Raw genomic sequence first — 8,532 nt, forward strand, 5'->3', positions numbered from 1 at the left:
CAGTGATTAGACACTGGTTACACAATCCCCAGCTTGTTTCCCCTATCCTTATCCATCGGTATCACATCGAAATGTCCTTTCTCAGCTAACCAATTATCCAAAAAGCTAACCAATTATCCAAAGGCTCTCTACATCCCTGTGTGTCCCTGTGTCCTGCAGTGTCACCTCCAGGACACCGGGTGTAATGGTGTCATTGGCCACGGGCACTGCGAGGACAGAGACAGGGCTGAGGACACAGAGAGGGGCTGACAGCTGGGAATGGGATAAAAGGGACGGGGGTATGGTTGTGGTGGGGGATGTCAGGGATAGGGTCACACCACAGAGGGGTGAGGTGACACAGTGCAGATGTGGGGGGACGAAACAAAAGTGTCTGGGGAACATGGAGGTGCCCAGGCAGGGGACCTCAGGAGGCTGGGAGGGCTCCCCATGCCCATCCCCACACTCACTGTGCACTGTGACACGGAGCCGGGCTCTGCTCTTCCGCACGGCCCCACCCTGGGAGTGCACCTCACAGCCATAATTCCCCGAGTGGGAGACCCCCACAGCGGGCACCAGCAGCTGCGGGGACCCCTGTGGGCCCCCCACCACCTGCCTGTCCCGGTAGAACACGTGCAGGAGGGGGGCTTGGGGCCGCAGTGGGCTGGGGGTGCTGAGGCAGCTGAGAGTCAGGGGGGACCCCAGGGTGGGCTCAGGGGGACCCTCCAGCACCGGCACCGAGAAGAGCTCTGGGAAGGAGAGGGGAGGTGAGGACTGTGACTCTGAGTGCACTGGGCTGTGCTTTTGGGGGTGTCAGGAGATTGGAGTTCCAGCCGTGGGGGTGCTCACCCGGCACTGTCACTGTCACTGGTGCTGAGAGCGCCCATGGTGACACCTTGGACTCCACCCAGTCCCCGCAGCTGTAGTGGCCACTGTGGTGCAGCTGCAGGCAGGACAAGGACAGCTCGGCCCCATTGAGGGACCTCCCCACCTCCTTCTCTCCATGGTAGAATCACACCTCGGTGACTGGGTTGTTCTGCCAACGCCGGCAGCGCAGTGTCACCGTGTCCCCCTCCAGCAGCTCCCACGCTGACACCTGCCACTCTAACTGGGCTGCACGACACGGGGGTCCTGTCACACCGGCGGTCCTGTTTGCATGAGCATCCCCCATTGGGTCATTCCCAGCACACCAGAGATCCCCACTTCCAACACGGGGCTCCCCCCACACTGGGATGCTCTGGGATGCTCACCATGCACTGTCACTGTCACAGGTGCTGACTCCTCCAACAATCAGGACCTCACCCAGCCCCTGCAGCTGTAGTTGCTGCTGTGGTGCAGCTGCAGAGGAGACTGGGACAGCTCAGTCCCATTGCGGAGCCCCTCCAGTTTCTTCCCCTTGTGGGTGAAGGACATGGATTTGACATTGAGGTTCCGCCAGCCCCAGCAGCACAGTGTGACCATGTCCCCCTCCAGCAGTGCCTGTATTGACACCTGCAGCACCAGCCACACTGGGGGACAGAGGAGTCCTGTCACACCTGATGGCACCAGAACCCCCCCATAGAGTCACACCCAGTGCACCAGGGGTCCCCATATCCAGCATGGGGATCCTCCCAGCCTAGGATGCTCTGGGATGTCCCCAGAGCAGGGGACAGGCTGTGATCACACAGGAGGTGACCCATGGAGGAGAGCCCACCCAGAGCCCTTGGGGTCCCCACGGGTGCCAGCCTGGGGACACCCAAAGCCCCCTCACCATCTGAGATTCTCACGGGGGGGCTGAGCCCAGTGTCAGGTCTGTCACACATGTTGGTGCCACTCACAATGACAGTGAAGGGGTCAGGTCCCTGCTGCCCCCAGGGCTTACTGTCCTTGTACCAGGTGGTGGCACCAGTGGTCCCCGAGCCCTGGCAGGTCAGTGTCACCCGGTCCCACAGCACACCCGGCCTCCAGGGGGGCTCCACCAGGAGCTGTGGGGTCTGGGCACCTGCAGGTGACAGGGGACACCAGCCTGCCAGGGCAAGTGAGGGGCTGGGGACAGTGGGGTGGGGCCATGGCATCCCCCGAGGACTCACCAGTGAGGCCGAGGGTCTGGGCTGGAAGGGAGAAGGGACAGGGCTGGGTGGGGGTGGCACTACAGGGACAGAGGCACACAAGGTACAGGGCATGGGGGCTATCCCCAAATTGTCCTCATGGGGACAGCAGTTCTTGTGGGAAAGTGTGTCTGGGTGGTCCCCAAAAGATTTTTCGCTGCAGGGGGACATGTCTGTGTCACAGCCATCTGTGCACCACATCCCTGTGGAACAGACACTTTGGGAAAAGGGACACCGAGGCCCCCCTGCGCTGAGGCAGAACATGGGGACACTGTGGACTCTCCGGGCACAAGGACACCACGGACACAGCCCATGCTGGCCCAGGTCATCCCCACCAGCTCATGATCCCATCCCCATGATCCCATCCCCATGATCCCATCCCCATGGCCACATCCTCACCGTTCTTGTTCCCTTCTGCCCCTGCATCCCAGGTCACTTTTCCTTATCCCCAGAGCTACCTGAGCCCAAAGGTGCCAGTCCCCACATTCCTGTGCCCACATCCCCATCCCCAAATTCCTGTGCCCCTATTCCTGTCTCCAAAGCCACCCTACATCCCCAGTCCCACCAAGGTCCACTGTGGGTAACATGGACTGGCATTGCTGGCATTGGGGACCTCTGGGGACCCCACAGCCCCCCTGTGCCCCCTCCCCTCCCCATCCCCACGGTGTCAGGCCCGTTCCCGGGGCACTCACCCCACAGGAGCAGCACCACCTTCCTGGCCATCCTGGTGTCCCCAGCCATGTGCACTGGCTGTCACTCGCTGCTGTGGCCACCGCTCCCCTGGCTGGTGGCTCTTTGGATAAAGGGGAAGGAAGCCAGGTCACGTCCGTCCCCATGTGTAGGTGGCCCTTGGCGGGGGCAGGGTGGCCAAAAGCAGGGGACAGGCTGTGGGCAGGGTGGGGACATGCTGGGGACAAAGCTGGGTGAGGCAAGATGCAATATGGGGTTCCCAGTAGTGCGGGGCTCAGAGGGTTTGTGGTGAAAGGGATGGGTGTCCTGGAGAATGGGGGGTCCCAGGGATGGGGTCTGTGGGAATGAGGGTGCTGCAGAGGTGGAATCAACAGGGATGGGGGTGCCTTGGGAATGGGGTTCCCAGGGCTGGGGGACTCAGGGACGGGAGTCCCAGGGGAACGTGTGCTCCAGGGTCATGGGATGGGGATGGTGGGAGAATGGGGGTTCCCATGGGAATGGGTGTCCTGGGACAATCAAGGTCATGGGGCAAGGAGGATTTCAGAGGATAGAATGAACAGGAGAGGATTCCTTGGCAATGGAGTCCTGGGCCCTGGACATCCTGGGGAATGTCAGTACTGGGATAGGGGTCCCAGGCACGGCGGGACCTAAAGAATGGGACTCCCATGGTATTATTTCCAGGGAAATAAGATTGCCAGGGAAGAACAGTGGCTAGGTGGACCTGTGGTCGCAGCTCCTTCCCTGGATGCCTCAGATTTTGGGGTGAACCATGACCTAACACAGCCCCAACAAGGTGCCAGCAGCCTGGGCGTCACCGCAGAGAGATTCCAAGGGGCTCTGGGTCTGTGGAGCTGCTGCAGAGGTGAGAATTCTGTGGGTGGAAAAAGGCCTGCCTGTGGTTTGCTCAGCCCTTCAAGAAGCACAAACCCCACAGAGAGCCCAAGTAGTGGTTCTGCAAGAGCTTTTCATGGTTTTCAGAGCAGGGCTGGCTGGAAACTGCCCTTGCAGTGGCAGCTGTGAGGGACCCAGTCCAGAAATGCAGCAATTGATCATTTTGTCCCGTACAGCAAGATTCTGAGAGAGCCCCAAAAACTCTGCAAATCCCACAACAATCTGCTCAACAACCTGCCTGGGTCCATCCTTCTACCTATGGCAAGGCTGCAGCCCATTGTAACATCCCAGGAAGAATATTTGGGTTCTGGTTTGGCTGCCAGATAAGAGGTAAATGTGTGGAAATATTGAGCAGGGGGTCGGCCCTGCGGCCATGTTGGGGCCGTGGGGAGTGACCCTGTGTGGATTCCAGGTGGCCCCAAAGCTGCTCCATCCCTGCCCTCCTCACCCATGTGAAAGGCTGGGGGTTTGCAGGAATTGTGTAGTAAAGCCACCAGAGGTGCTGCTGTGGACCCGAGACCTGCCTGGGGTCAAGCGCTGCCTTCCTTCCATTCGGGATCACTGGGAGAGGTCACGGGTGCTACACAGGGCGTGTGCCTGGCCCCGGGACACTGCTACGCTGCCAGTGGGCACTGGGATCCAACCTGCTGCCTTGGCGGCTTCTGCCCGCTGCCGGTGGTGGTGCCGGGACCGATTGGTGGCCGTGAGTTTGCAAAAGGAGCGATTTGCCCTCCTCCCTCCCGCCCGAGGCCGCCATGGCCCCTGAGGGGATGGAGCTGGAGCGGGGCGCCCCCTGCTGGCCGGGAGTGCTCCCTGCAGCGCCCCCTGCTGGCCGCGGTTATAACTGCCACAAAAACCAACAGCGCTGAGCGGGAGGGAAAGCTCTGGGTTTGTGTTGTTTGTTCTGTCCTGCTTTATTAATTTCTCAGTAAAGAGCTGTTTTTCATTTCCTACACTTTTGCCTGGAAGCCTCATCATTTCTGTAACTAAAAAATGTTTTAGAGATGGGTCTTCTTTCCATTCCAGAAACATTCCCAATTTCCTGGGTAGATATTTCTCATTTAAATGAGTTGCCAACTCTTGGGTTCCAGCCTGGATGGGACAGATTACCCAAGAGGAGACACGGTCAGGGACTTGGCTACCTTATGCTCTGCCCTTTAAGCCAGTAGGCCCACCAAGGGTCCGCTCCCCAGCTGGCACTCCTGGTCACCCGGCCACTCAGGAGCTGGCTTTGGCAGTGTCACACTGTCCCATATGTGCCACGGCTGACAGACTGATGGACAGGTGGGGTCCTGTCTCACCAAAAGCAAGGCCTGACCCACCCCTGCCACACACAGCTCTTCCAAAATGTCTCCAGACATCAAAATTTTCCTGTCTCTGACACCCCGCCCTGTGCCATGGCCTGATCGAGAGACTGCCCTGAGAATGGGGGAGGCTCTGGAACCTCCACAGGGCCTTTGTGACATCCTCGTGTGGGGAACATGGCAGAAGAGTGGTTTCGTACAGGGGAGAGGAGAATCCAGAGCCTCCTGAAGGCTGCTTTGGCCATCAGAGCAAGGAAGGTCCAGGGACCTTCCAGGTTCCTCTGGTGGAGGAAACGTGCTGGGGGAAATGTCTGGGGTTTGTTACTTTCCGGTGGCTTTCCAAGGAAATCGTTCCTTTTTTCACCATTTCAACTCTGAACCTTGTTGTTGTTGCTGTTGGTTTTATTCTCTCTCGTTGCTGTTGCAGGAAATTGTTCTTCTTTCATCCCTTTGGGATCCTTGTGCCCCCACGGGGAGGGATTGGGGCAGTTTTTAGTGGCAGCACAGACACGAGTGGGTGCCCATGGGTGGGGACCCCCAGTGCCCCCAGTTCCCCCCAGTGTCACAGCACATTCCCGTAGATGTCACCGGGTTCCCACGGTCGCCCCTGGGGTCCCCGCAGCTCCGCGTAGGTCACCTGGGGATGCTGGAGGGTGGTGGCACGGGGGGATGCTGCGAGAGACACGGGCTGTGGGATCTGGGTGGGGTGACACTGGAGGGTGACGTGTCCCTCTGCGTGTGTCCCCCCCGTACTCACCCCCTGCCCTCTTGGTGACCACGACGTGGGTGTACAGCACCTCCCCCTGCTCTGGTGGGGCCGGGGGATCCAGGGGGGCCCTGAGGGAATAAAGGGGATGTGGGGGAAGGAATGGGAGGTCTTTGGGGGTTGGGGTAAAAGGGGAGAGTGTGGTTTGAGCCTCCCACTCACCTTTCCTGGTGCTTCCTGGCAGCTGCAAACGAAAGAGGGAAGGGGTGATTGAGGAGTCCCCAGGGCCTTGAACCCTCTGAGGAATCCTGTACCCCCAGGGCACCCTCAATCCCCCTCAGGACCCCCAAGCATCCATGAAGCCCCCGAGGATCCATGAACCTCCCCTTTGGCCCCAAACAAATCACCCTCAAGAACCCAAAGCCCAGCAGGGACAGAGACCCCCGAACACCCCCAGGCCCCCTGAAGGAACCCCCAGCATCCCTTCAGGACTCTCCAGCACCTCCCCAAACCCCACAGGACCCTGAACCAAAGTCACAATTGTGGGTATGTGGGTCGTCACCTATGGTTCCCCAATTCTGTGGGCCTCTACAGCTCCCTGGGACCCCCCATCCACCCACTGTCACCCACCCACACGGTGTCACCAGTGCCAGGTCAGAATGACAGCCATGAAGAGGACCAGGAAGGAAAGGGCCCCACCAAAGCCTGCAGCCACTGCAAGAAACAGAGGGGGACACATCAGTGTTACCCATCCCCCAGGGGTCCTGTACTCTCTGGTGACCCCACCTGTGTAACCCCACCTTTGACCCAGGGTGAGCCAGGTGTCACCTCCAGGGCCAGCTCAGGGCTGAGTGCCTGGAAAACACCGTGCCCGTCCTGTCCCAGCTGGTTGGTGGCCACGCACTGGTAGGTGCCCACATGTCCCACTTCAACGTCACTGAGCTCCAGTAGGAGACCCTGGGCCACCTCCTGCCCATTGTGCAGCCAGGTGAAGGTGACAGGGGATGAGCCCACCTGCACTGAGCAGTGCAGGGTCACGTTGTCACCTGCATGCACCTGGTGTGACAGGGGACCGGGGGTGATGGTGGCATTGGCCACGGGCACTGGTGGGACAAAGACAGGGCTGGCACCTGGCAGGGTGGGATGGGAGTGCTCTGGGTGGGCTCCGCCCCAGCCCGAGGGTCCCGCTCACCCAGGACGGTGACATTCAGGGGGTCACTCTCGGCCACGCCTTCCCCGTCGCTGACCCGGCACCGGTACTGGCCGCTGTCATTGTCCCCAACATGGCACAGCTCCAGGTGGGGGTCGGTGCCCAGCGGTGCCCCCGAGCCCTCCCGGTGCCAGGAGAAGGACAGGGGACCTGTCCCCATGGTCACTGAGCAGTTCAGCACCAGGCTGTCCCCGAGTGCCAACCGTGCCCTGGGGGGCTGAACTGACAGGGACACCCCCGAGGGAGGGACCCCTGCAGGAGAGGGGGACATCAGGGGACGGTGAGGGACCCAGGGGGTTCAGGGAGGGGCAGGGGAACTCCAGTGATGGAAAGTGGGCGCAGAGATGGGGGGGGGCGGGGTGGTTCTTCAAAAGGAACCCTGAGGGATGCTGGGGGGGTCAGGGAGGGAACACCTGGAGAGGGATGTGGGCAACACCATGGCAGGTACGGGGACCCAGGGAGGGGATGGTGTGATCTGGGGAATGTGTGGAGAACTCAGAGAAGGGTGATGGGACCCAGGGAGGTGTGAGGAGACCCAATGTGGGATGGAGGGAAACACGAGCCAGGAATGGGGGGACCTGGGGAGGGACCCGGTGCAGCAATGGCAGGACACGGAAATGGTGCCAGGGAAGGATGGGGGTACCCATGTAGGGGCTGGGGGGGTCCCAGGGAGGGACCCAAGAAAGGATGGTGGGAGCGTGGGAGGGATCTGGGAAAGGTCGGGTACCCCAGAGCAGGCATCAGGGAGGGCTGGGCGATGCCAGGCAGTGTGGGGGACCCAAGGAGGCTGTGGGGGCTCCCCGTGCCCATCCCCGCACTCACTCACAGCACCGTGACGCGGAGCCAGGCGCTGCTCTTCCGCACGGCCCCACCCTGGGAGTGCACCTCACAGCCATAATTCCCTGAGTGGGAGACCCCCACAGCGGGCACCAGCAGCTGCGGGGACCCCTGTGGGCCCCCCACCACCTGCCCGTCCCGGTAGAACACGTGCAGGAGGGGGGCTCGGGGCCGCAGGGGACTGGGGGTGCTGAGGCAGCTGAGAGTCAGGGGGGACCCCTCGGTGGGTGTGGGGGGACCCTCCAGCACCGGCACCGAGAAGAGCTCTGGGAAGGAGAGGGGAGGTGAGGACTGTGACTCTGAATCCACTGGGAAGTGGCTTTGGGGTTGTCAAGATATTGGAGTTCCAGCCGTGGGGGTGCTCACCCTGCACTGTCACTGTCACTGGTGCTGACCATGACATAGAGGACCCCACCAAGCCTGCACAGCTGTAGCGGCCGCTGTGGTGCAGCTGCAGGGGGGGCAGGGACATCTCAGTTCCCCTGAGGGACCCCCCGAGATCCTTCTCGTCCCGGTAAAATCGCACCCTGCTGAGATGGTTTTCCTGCCGGCCCCGGCAGCGCAGTGTCACTGTGTCCCCCTCCAGCAGTGCCCGTGCTGGCACCTGCAGCACCAGTGGGTCTGTGGGACAGGAGGGTCACATCTCTCTGATGAGGCCATTCTGAGGTGGCCTCATCTCACTGATGAGGTCCCTGCCCATAGCACCAGGGACATCTGGGTGCTCTGGAGTGCACTGGGCTGCACTGGGATGTCCCTGTGTTCAGGGCACAGGCTCTCGCCACATGAGGGGTGTAAGGCCACCCATGGAGTGGAGCCCACCCTGACCTCTCA

This window comes from Agelaius phoeniceus, chromosome 31, assembly GCF_051311805.1.
Source record: "Agelaius phoeniceus isolate bAgePho1 chromosome 31, bAgePho1.hap1, whole genome shotgun sequence".
NCBI classification, from domain to species: domain Eukaryota; kingdom Metazoa; phylum Chordata; class Aves; order Passeriformes; family Icteridae; genus Agelaius; species Agelaius phoeniceus.